Below are 11,670 nucleotides of genomic sequence, written 5' to 3'. Positions count from 1 at the left end.
CACTTTGGAAGAGACTTTAGTAGTTTTTTTTATTTGTTTGTTTTTATAAACCCAAACATAATCTTACCATATGATCCAGCAGTCATGCTCCTTGGTATTTACCCGAATGAGTTGAAAACTTAATGTCCTCATGAAAACCTGCCCACAAATGTTTTCAGCAGCTTTATTCATAATTGTCAAAGCCTGGAAGCTCTTCAGTCAGTGAATGGATAAACAGGCTGTGCTACATTCATACTATGGAATATTATTCAGTGATGAAAAGAAATGAGCTATTAAGCCAATGAAAAAACATAGAGGAAACTTAACTTCCTATTGCTAAGTGAAAGAAGCCAATCAGAGAAATGCACCCTGTATGATTTCAACAGTATGACATTCTGGAAAAGGCAAAATTATGGAAACAATAATAAGATCAGTGGTTTCCAGGGGTTAGGGGAGGGAGAGAGGGATGAATCGGTGAAGCCCAAGGGATTTTTAGGGCAGTGAAATTATTTTGTATGATACTGTAATTATGTATACACGTCATTATACATTTGTCAAAACCCATAGAATGTACAACACAAAGGCTACCCAGAAGGTTTTTAGTTAATCATAATGTATCAATATAGGCTCATCGGTTGTAACAAATGTGCCATACTAATGCAAGATGCTGATAGTAAGGAAAACTTGGTTGGAGGATTAACGGGGTAGGTGGGAACTCTGCACTGTCTGCTCATTTTTCTGTAGCCTAAAACCGCTCTTAAAGAATAAATTCTATTAATTTAAAAACTAAAGAAAAATAGAAGAAATTTTAAAAGTCAATTCCATGAGGAAGGCATTGTAGTGAAATGTCTTTATCTTGACCAGGGTGGTGTTTACACACGTATATACATTAATCAAATCTCATTTAATTGTACACTTAAAATCTATACATTTAACTGCATGTAAATTTTATCTCAAAAATAAAAAGTCAACTCTGTAGTATCATCTGTGCTTAATTTGGCTACAGTCAACTAAATATATGATGCAATACAGGAAAGTTTAAAGGAACCAGGACTCAGCTGTGAAAAAGTGTTGCTGACCTTGAAGAGTCCCCGCCGTGTTCTCGAGCTTCATGAGTAGGTGGAGAATGGCTCTCAAACGCGTTCCTTCGTATGGCTGGTCTTTCAGGTTGACTAACATGCAGAGGGAAGAATCCTATTTCCAGGTTTCATTCCTCTAACCGTGGCTTTTTTTGATGCCGCGTTGTATCTTTCCTTTAAGAGCTGGTCAGAAGGAAAGTGCCACCACAGGTGTGAGCCCACATGCGACAGAGATCTTGGTAGAGAAGCGTTGTTGGGAGCTTGTTCTTGAGGGAGTTGGGAGGACTGGACAGGCAGAGAGGTTTGAGATTCACAGCATCAGGGGTGGCCGCGAGTGAACGCTAGTGAATGGGAAAGAGGCAGAGCTGACCTGACTCGAGTGAAGGCTTGTGTTCAGGCGCCACGAGGACTAAGTTCTTAAACATAAGAATGAGAAATTTGGGTTTGGTCACACCATCTAGGAAGAGTTGGGAGAAGATACATTTGTCTTTATCTCTCTCCCAAGCCCAGGGGTTCAGCGACCCCGATTTGTTTCATGGCTGTGATGGTTATTTTTGTGTGTCAGCTTGGCTAGGCTGCGGTACCCAGTTGTTTGGTCAAAAACCAGTTTAGATGCTGCTTTTTCAATATGACCAACCATTTAAATCAGTAGACTTTGAGTAATGCGGATTACCCTCCATAATGGGGTTTGAGGGTGGTCATCCAATCAGATGAAGGCCTTAAGAGAAAATGACTGAGGTTCCCCAAAGAGGGAGGAATTCTATCTCCAGGATTTCTTGGAACGCAAGACTGCAGCATCACCTCTTCCCTGGGTCCAGCCTGCTGGCCCACCTGCAGATTTTGGAGTTGCCGGCTCCCACAACTGCATGCGCCAATTCCTTAAAATTCCTTAAAATAAATTTCTCTCTCTCTCTCCGTATATATATAGCCTATTGGTTCTGTTTCTCTGGAGAGCCCTGATACAATGGCTAATAGTGCACTACTGGCTCTGAATTTCTCTTGCCTTCTTTCTGCCCGCCACCTAAATCAGCTTTCGGCTAATTCCTAATTTGTGGAGAAATAGATGATTTACACTAGAGTGTTGTTTATGTGAAGCTGATAGGGCATTATTTATCTTTTTAACCATATAATGTCTTCTAACCAAAAAGAAAAAGGAGTGCTGAGAGGCTGGTGGGCTGCTGCAGACATGTGCCTTTTATTATACACACATAGATGTGTGTTTTCCTTATTTTGTCTTTGGTGGAGGATCTTTCTGGATGTCAATCTCTGCCACCTACAGATAGTGGGTGCCCGCATCCACAGGCTAAGTCTTCAGTCTCTGAGTCATAGATTTTCTCTGTCTATGGGTAATAGATTAAGAACCGGGGCCCACCAGTTCCAGGTGTCGTCTGCCACTGTCAACCACACATCTAAAGTAGTGACTCCCTGAAAACCTGATTGCTTACAAGCCTGCCTGCTGCTTGTAGGTGCAGCCCTTCTTGTTGCTCCCCACGAAATCCTAGGTTATACTGCCGGGCTTCTGTCCTGCTCCTTGTTTGCACTCTAGTAATTGGTAGTTCTGGAACCATGGCACAAACCTAGACCTACTGGGCTCTGATGCCCTGTCTAGCTTTTGCTGGCTTCTGTTCCCAGTGTGGGTGACACTGCTCCATCCACTGGATCAACTTCCCGTGGACTCTGATTTCCGGTTCATACTGACCATGTGCATTACCACTGCTCAGTAAGCATTAAGGCTAGGCCCTTCCTTACCGGATGAGCCCTCCTGGGTGGATCCAACTTGAACTGGACCCAAGAATTTCTTGCTCCAGAGACACTGTGACACGCATCTTGGGACTCAACACTGTTCCTGCCTTGGTGTATTCTAAGTCTAGTCCCACTGGCTCCAGTTTATTTCCTGGGTCCTGCTGATTAGCCGTTGGGGCCCCAATATACTTCCAGTTTGGTCTATAAAGGTTATAATAGAATAGTCAAATTAGACCACGTGGTGGAAGGCAGGCAGGGAAGGATGTCTTAAGTAAGAAAGTGACATGACATGACATGATGATTAATCTCTTAGTGTTATGCAGGGTAGATCAGAAGCTGGGGACACTGGCTAGCACATGAATTCATTAATGGAGCTGTGTGGTGCTTAAGATCTGGCCTAGAGTGGCAGTAAATATAAGAAGTAATGAATCTAGGGCTTCCCTGGTCGCGCAGTGGTTGAGAGTCCGCCTGCCGATGCAGGGGACACGGGTTCGTGCCCCGGTCCGGGAAGATCCCACATGCCGCGGAGCGGCTGGGCCCGTGAGCCATGGCCGCTGAGCCTGCGCGTCCGGAGCCTGTGCTCCACAACGGGAGAGGCCACAACAGTGAGAGGCCCGCGTACCGCAAAAAAAGAAGTAATGAATCTAAAATATTTTATGCAAATAAAATGCCATTTGCATAAAGATGTTCACTGCAGAATAATTTATAATAGCAAAAACTTGCAATGACCTAAATATCCAACAGCAGAGGAATGATTTAAATTAATTTTAGTTATAGCCCACTTAATGAAATATTATATAACTAGGTAAACTTATGAAGATTATTACTCTAGATGGAAAAGTGCATATGATATAATATTGTTTTAAAAAGATATGAAATAATATGCACAGAATTATTACAAGTGTATAAATATGCATGTAAAATATGTATATAAATTGTATCAAATGGTAACAGTGATTGTGTAACAGAGTTGGAATTACATGTGATTTTATTTTCTCTATTTTCCAAATTTCTATAATATGGTTGTGTTTGTTTTAAAGATACTGTAATTCTTCCTATTTAGACTCTTTCTTTGATTTAAATGATTCTTTTGATTAATTTATTGCTGTCCCGATGTTTCCTAGGTCCTAGAATGAGCCTTGAGTGAGTATAAACATAGCCATTTTGAGAAAGTCATCAATTAACCATCAGAAGCAGGTTTGGCCCTTGATAAAAAGAAATAAAAACAAACAAGCAACAACAGCGAAAACATCTTTTTCTAGGCAGCCCAGCAAAGACTCACTGAAAACCTCCACGTTGGATTTAGATGGATTCTAGCATAGCTGGGCTCCAGTGCCTTTCTGGAACACCAGGTGCCCATAATTTGTATTCACTTTCCCTTCCGTTTTGGCTGTGATGGGAACTAATGTTGAAATCAGCAAGCCCTGACCGTCATCTGACTGACGTGGCCTTCAGCTGTGCTTTTTTGTCCCCCAGTACTGTCCTCTACCTTGAGGCAGTGCTAACTTAGTTGGTAAGATCATGGACTTTGAAACAAGGCCAACCTGGGCTCAAGTTCTGGGTCCTCTGCTCAGAGCTATGTGACCGAGCGAGTCACTTGATCATGCCGTGTCTCTGTCTGCCCAGGTGGTGATGTTATTCACCTTATGGGTTTGGAGGATGGTTGTAATAAGGCCAAGGAAGAGCTTCTGATAGAGCTGCCACTTACTGTCACCAAGTTATGCTGAGGGTAGAGGACCCCCAAGTGGATCCGCTACCCCCCATTTGGGGGAGGTCAGGGCAGGACTGTGCTCAAGGACCCTATGTCTTGTGATTTAGTCTGAAACATTGTCTGCATTAATGACTCTCCTGGGACAGTTTGGAACTCACCATCATCAGCACCCAGATATTCTTATGCAGCTACAGAATTTATTGTGGACAACAATTTTCAGAGGAGGCTTGGAAAGTGGCACTCTTTGTGCACCTTAATGATGGCAAAGATGAACAAGGTAAGCGAGTAGTCCAGAAACAACGGCTCTCTGAACTCATGTCCCCTGAATACACCCTTTTGTGGTATTTATGGTTTTACTACCACCTCTTCCTGGTATCATGCAGAACCTCTGTGAGCCCAGCTCCTGGTCAGTTCTGTACAGGAGCTCAGACTGCTCAGAAACACCAGTAGGACTCCCTCAGCATTACAAGGGACATTACAATCCAAGGCCATGGTCAATAAGCACCAGATAGCAAGGAGAATGATTCCGATGGGAGATCTCCTGGCTCTCCTTCCACCGTCCTCCCCATCTGTACTTGCCAGGGAGTCTGTTACAAAGTTCGGAGTTACAAAGTTCATAGCTCTGATTGCCTTCCATTTTCAGTTCCCCCTGTACCTGCTATTCCACATATTTTAGCACCTGTCCTCTATTACACGCTCTAAAGACTCACCCCAGCAACCTTACATGAGGCCCAGATAAATGATTAGTGAGGTTGATGTAGCCACAGCCTTCAAGACCTGTTCCAACGCTGGTCCTGTGGGAGGGGCACAGACTGAAGGATGACCACGGGCTACTCATGCACACCCAAGAGAGCAGCTCCATCCTCCATCAAGAAAACCCAGATGGGCAACTCTGGGCCTATCCTGCCTGATAGGATGGACCTACTGGAGGAAATTAATCTGACCCTGTGTCCGTAAACTGGCTAGCTACCCCTAGCACACGAGTCCAATCCTCACGAATGCCTGCTCTGATACATTGTGCACAGGCTGGGACGATTAATGTTGATTTCATGATTGCACTCGGCTTCGTGAAAATATTTCTGATCCCTCTGGCTCTTGATCCCTTGCCCCTCCTCCTATTTATGGCTTTATACTTGTCCCTCCAATCTCATGCTTGATGCTGTCCTTTCAGCATGGACTTTCGATTTCTCTTCACAACAGTAACTTGCATTTACCCCTAAGATTACCTCTGCTTCCACCTCTCCGGGTCAGCACTTCTGCCTGGTTCAGCCCAGCCCCCATAATTCCTGACATTACCTCCTTATTCCCCCTGTTAATAGGAACCACATATAAGAATAATGTATCTGTCTACCGTCTAAGGACTATAACTTCATAGCAATTTTCACCTCTTATGCCACCAAGTCCCAATGTGGTAACACTGAGGAGAAAGGTCTATAACGAGCAGAGTGAGAAAGCGTCTAAGCGCTGTGAGACTGACAGGGTACAGCTGTAAATAGTCCATTCATTAACTGGCTCATGGACTCTGATCTCTGCACTTTGTTACCTGTGTTTCCTCTCTATCTGTCCCTGACTCTAACCTATCTCCTCTTGGCTGGATCCATGAACTTGCTGGCTATTCTTCTTGGCTTATCTCTTCCACTTGGCATTTCAACAACGGCCCATACCCTCACCCACTGCTTGTCCCCCACCTTGCCTATCCAGTATGGATGAATGGATGATCTGGTCTTCCCCACTGCTACCCTTTCTTTTGTTTCAAGGTCTAGCTCTCATGGAATACCTCGCCAACACTGGCCAGAAGTGATGCTCCGGAATAGCCCAGCTCTGTCCCTCAGGCAACTAAGACTTTTGAATAGGGCTAATACCCCTTGTGGGGAACTTAGAAGAAAGGCGGTTAAGTGGTAGGGAGAGGGAATGAGGCAAAGAGTCAGCAGGAAGTGGAAAAGGGTGAAACTGTAAGGGAAGAACCATGGAGGGAGAGGAAGAATTGTAAAGCCATTCTGGTGATTTTGGGGTGGGGGGAAACATTTGGAAGAATGAGTATGAATGGTGAATGGAATTCTATGAAAACGAAATTAAGTGTGTGGATGTGAAAGCTGAAAATAGGAAAAGAAAATAGGGGTATTAGTCAGAGGGGAGGTGCAAGGTGGGAGTGAAAGCTGGGGAGATGGGATACAGGGCCATTCTACAGTGAAATTATAAGGTGGGCAACTAAAACAATTAGTGACGTTCTGCCATTAAAGGGCACTGTCATAGTTCTTGTCTTCAAGAAAGGTATATTCTAAAAGTTGGCTTAAATACATACACAAGTATCTATACAGTAAGATGGACTATTAACCACGACAAGTATAAGTAAAGGGTGATGGGGATACAAAAAAAGGGTGATGGGGATGCCGTGACAGTCAACACTCAGTGCTGTGCCTTGTGTACAGGTCGTGCTCAACAAAACCATGTCAGGTGAGAAGTTGACATCAGAAAGTGTATTGTTGCACGTGTGTGATTTTTAAATTGCGTCACTGACACTTAATTCACTACTAGTGATTCTCAACATTGGATCACATGAGAATCACCTGGGAAGCTTTTAGAATGACAAATGTCCAGACTCCGCACTCAGAGATTCTAATGTAACTGGTCTGGGATAAGGCCTGAGCATTAGTATTTTTCAAAAGCTCCCAGATGATTCTACTGAGCAGCCAGGGTTGAGAAACCTCTGGTCTAAAAGTATGTTTTTCCTTTTGAAAGGCTAAGGGTCTTAGAATCAAGGGGAGATATGCAAATTTGGGAAGTAAGAAGTACAAATTATAGATCTAGCACTAGTGCCCATTAATAAATCTTGAATAATTTCCTTTTTTCAATACAATAAAAAATGGTATATAAACTCAGGGTAACATATTAAGTTCTGTCTCTTAGCTCTCTTAGGAATTCTGAGACCTAAATTCATGAATTCTTCAGTAGGATATTACTATATAAATATATTTATTGCTAAAAATCTTTATCAATCAAAAGAAAATAATTTTTAATTTTAAAAAATTGAGGTGTAATTGACATATATTAGTTTTGGAGTAGTATGTTATTTTTGATAACAAAACCTATTATGAGTAGGGTCTACTCATAATAATAAATTTATGCATTTTCACATATAAAATTTCATTTGCTTCTTTTTTTAAAGCAGATTTATCACAATTTATTGTAAGTCTAGAAACTTTATATATATATATATATATATTTTTTTTTTGGCTGCATTGGGTCTTCGTTGCTGCGTGTGGACTTTCTCTAGCTGTGGAGAGTGGAGGCTACCCTTCCTTGTTATGCACGCGCTTCTCATTGCGGTGGCTTCTTTTGTTGAGGAGCACGGGCTCTAAGCACGCGGGCTTCAGTAGTTGCAGCACGTGGGTTCAGTAGTTGCGGCACACCAGCTCTAGCGCACAGGCTCAGTAATTGTGGCACGCGGGCTTAGTTGCTCTGCAGCATGTGGGATCTTCCTGGACCAGGGATCAAACCCGTGTCCCCTGCATTGGCAGGCAGATTCTTAACCACTGCACCACCAGGGAAGTTCAAAATTTCATTTGTTTCTCTCAAAAATCTGTGCCAGTGTAGTATTGTCTTCATTTTGCAAATGACTGTCTTACAATCACAGCTCCTTAAGTGACAAAGCCACTTTCTATTTCTCTTTTTTTCAGCCTTTTGTGTTTTTCTATATCATTGTCGGCATGCTAACAGCAGGGACATCCTGTGATGAGTCAATAGTGTTGGTTTTAATATAAAGAGTAAAAACTCTGGCTGTATTTTCAACTAATTGCTTAACTGGCAGGATGATGGAACAGAAAATATATTGAGGAGGGTAAGTGAGACTTATGAGGACCTGGCATTTGCTACAGGCAATTTCTAAGCAGATTAAAAAGACGTAAAGAACAGTAACAAAATACAATAAACTGTTCAGCTCCTAGCATCGTAACTGCTAAGTATGTTTGTTGAAAGAATGAGTGAATGAATGAATTGGATGTATTTTTAAATATTTATGGAAATGACTATGATGATACATAAAATTATTGAATACTTATCATATGGCAGACACTGTTTTTAGTCCTCACATATGTTTTTTTTTTTTTTTTTTCGGTACACGGGCCTCTCACTGTTGTGGCTTCTCCCGTTGCGGAGCACAGGCTCTGGACGCACAGGCTCAGCGGCCATGGCTCACGGGCGCAGCCGCTCCGCGGCATCACATATGTTTTTTATATGTCTTTTTTCAAAATTAATTAATTTATTTTTAGCTGCGTTGGGTCTTTGTTGCTGCGCGTGGGCTTTCTCTAGTTGTGGTGAGCGGGGACTACCCTTCGTTGCAGTGCTCGGGCTTCTCATTGCGGTGGCTTCTCTTGTTGCAGAGCACGGGCTCTAGGCGCACGGGCTTCAGTAGTTGTGGCATGTGGGCTCAGTAGTTGTGGCTTGCAGGCTCTAGAGCTCAGGCTTAGTAGTTGTGGCGCACGGGCTTAGTTGCTCTGTGTCATGTGGGGTCTTCCAGGACGAGGGCTCGAACCCGTGTCCCCTGCATTGGCAGGCGGATTCTTAACCACTGCACCACCAGGGAAGTCCCTTTATATGTCTTTTTAATCAATGTACTCATTCTATTAGGTTGGTACTATTATTACCCCTCATTTTACAGTTGAAGAAACTGACGTTCAGAAAGATAAGTCATTATAGTGGAGAGGTCCTGTCCTCTAGTCCACTAGTAGCACTGTGGCCCGTTCCTTAGTCACCTAATTTCATAGTGCAGTTGGCCAACCATGCTCTCACTCCAGCAAGCCAGGCCCAAACCCATCTATTTGTCTTCTCTGTGGCGCCATCTGCTGGAGATGGAGCCTGCTCTTGTTACCTTTCCCTAGCACTGTCTCTTCGAGCAATTTCTCTTAGTGACTTCTTGCTACAGAGTCTGTTGGCACCACTTGCCAGGGTACCTCCTCAGCTTTAACCAGGGACAGGAATAGGTGGGGACAGGGCTGTTAATTGCAAACATAACAGGGAGACTCTGGCCCAGGGCAAGGGTTCCAGTCCTCTAGATTCAGACTTTGCTCCCATCTCTGCTGTCTTATCCCTGTAAGCCACAGCAATAGCCTGTGTATGTTCTGTCCAGCCATCCTGCAGTTTATGGACTCCGGGGATGCCGTCAGTTCTAAGGTGTACCGTGTATCGCTAAGGAAAAGAAAAACATAGCCAATGACAATTGCATAATGTCATCAACTGAAAGATGCATCCCTGTGTCAGAGAAGTTAAAATGTGAAAAAAAAGAGAGCATCTCAAGATGGATGAAATAGAGCATATAATTGTGTTTTGATAGATTTTTCTAACACTTGGGGGCTGTTCATAGCCAGCTTTCTCATGATCATTGCTACTGCCAACTTGCAATGTTTTGTCCCTCCTTTTGGTGCTATGAACTGTAGCAGCTGCGGTCACAAATGGTGCCCTCCCCCCGAAACTAGTGGAGTGTGTATATTTTGGGTGTGGTGGTTAGCACAAAGAAGAGAGTGCTAGGGGTGATAAGGAATGGATGCAGTTGGAGGACTATGGAATATATGAGACGATAGGAAGTTTAGGGAGTGTCTAGAAGTGTCTTTTTTTTTTTGTAACCACTTCATGATATTTTGAACCACTTCGTAATATAGAAATAGTTCCATTCCCTACACCCCCACAAAAGCTCCTTCCTGCCCCTTTGGAGTCAGTTGCCAGCCCAACCTCTGCTTCTGGCAATCACTAATCTGCCTTTGATCACTATAGTTTTAATTTTTAAAGAATTCATAAAAATGGAATCATGCAGTATATGGTGTTTTGTGTTTGGAATATTTCACTTGGCACAATGTTGTTTTTTTGGGGGGGGGGTACACGGGCCTCTCACTGTTGTGGCCTCTCCCGTTGTGGACCACAGGCTCCAGATGCGCAGGCTCAGCGGCCATGGCTCACGGGCCCAGCCGCTCTGAGGCACGTGGGATCTTCCCGGACCGGGGCACGAACCCGTGTCCCCTGCGTCGGCAGGCGCATTCTCAACCACTGCGCCACCAGGGAAGCCCTAGCACGATGTTTTGAGACTTTTTCACGTTGTTGCATGTCTCAGCTGTTCATTCTTTTTTATTGCAGAATAGTTATTATTCCTTTGAAAAGGTTATACCACAATTTGTTTATTCATTTATTAGTTGATATACATTCGGGTTGTTTATCCAAGCCAATGGGGAACCATTCAATATGATGTTAGCTGTAGGTTTTCTGTAAATGCTCTTTCCTAGTCTGTTGTCTTGCTGTGGATGTTTGATTTTGTCAAATGTTTTTTCTCTGTCAATTAAGGTAGCCATATGCCTTTTCTTCTTTAGCCTATTAATATGGTAGATTGCATTCATTGATTTTTAGATGTTGAAGGATCCTTGCATTCCACTTTATTATGGTATATAATTCTTTTTATACATTGTTGGCTTCAATTTGCTAAATATTTTGCTAAATATTAAGGAATTTTGTGTCTAAGTTCATAAGAGGTATTGGTTAGTAGTTTTCTTTTTCTGTATTGTCTTTGTCTGGTTTTGGTATCAGGGGAACGCTGGCCTCATAAAATAAGTTGGGAAGTATTCCCTCCTTTTCCATTTTCTGGAAGCAATTGTCCAAAAGATGTGTTAATGCTACTTTAAATATTTGGTAATTTCTTCAATGACTCTATCAGGGCCTGGACAGTTCTGTTTCCATCCCACAAATTTTTATACCCTGCGTTTTCATTTTCATTCAGTTCAAAATACTTTCTAATTTCCCTTGTGATTTATTCTTTGATCCTATGGGTTATTTTTAAGTGTGTTGTTTAGTTTCCAATATTTGAGGATTTTTCTAGATATTTTTCTGTTATGGATTTGTAGCTTAGTTTATTTGTTTTCGGAGAATATACACTGTATGGTTTGAATTCTTTTAAATTTACTGGGACTTGTTTAATGTCCCAGAATGTGATCTGTCTTAGTGCATGTTCCAAATGCACTTTAAAACAGTGTGTGTGCATTCTGAAGTTTGGGTGGAGTGTTATATAAATTTTAATTAAGTCAGGTTAGATGACAGTGATCTATCCTTATTGACTTTCTGTCTACTTATTCCATCAATTTGCTGATAGTGGTGTGTGGAAATCTCGACCTATAATTGTGA

This window comes from Monodon monoceros, unplaced genomic scaffold (assembly GCF_005190385.1).
Source record: "Monodon monoceros isolate NGI ecotype Baffin Bay Population unplaced genomic scaffold, NGI_Narwhal_1 Super_Scaffold_21, whole genome shotgun sequence".
Taxonomy (NCBI): Eukaryota; Metazoa; Chordata; class Mammalia; order Artiodactyla; family Monodontidae; genus Monodon; species Monodon monoceros.
The sequence above is the reverse complement of the archived record's forward strand: the minus strand, read 5'-3'. Positions refer to the sequence as shown.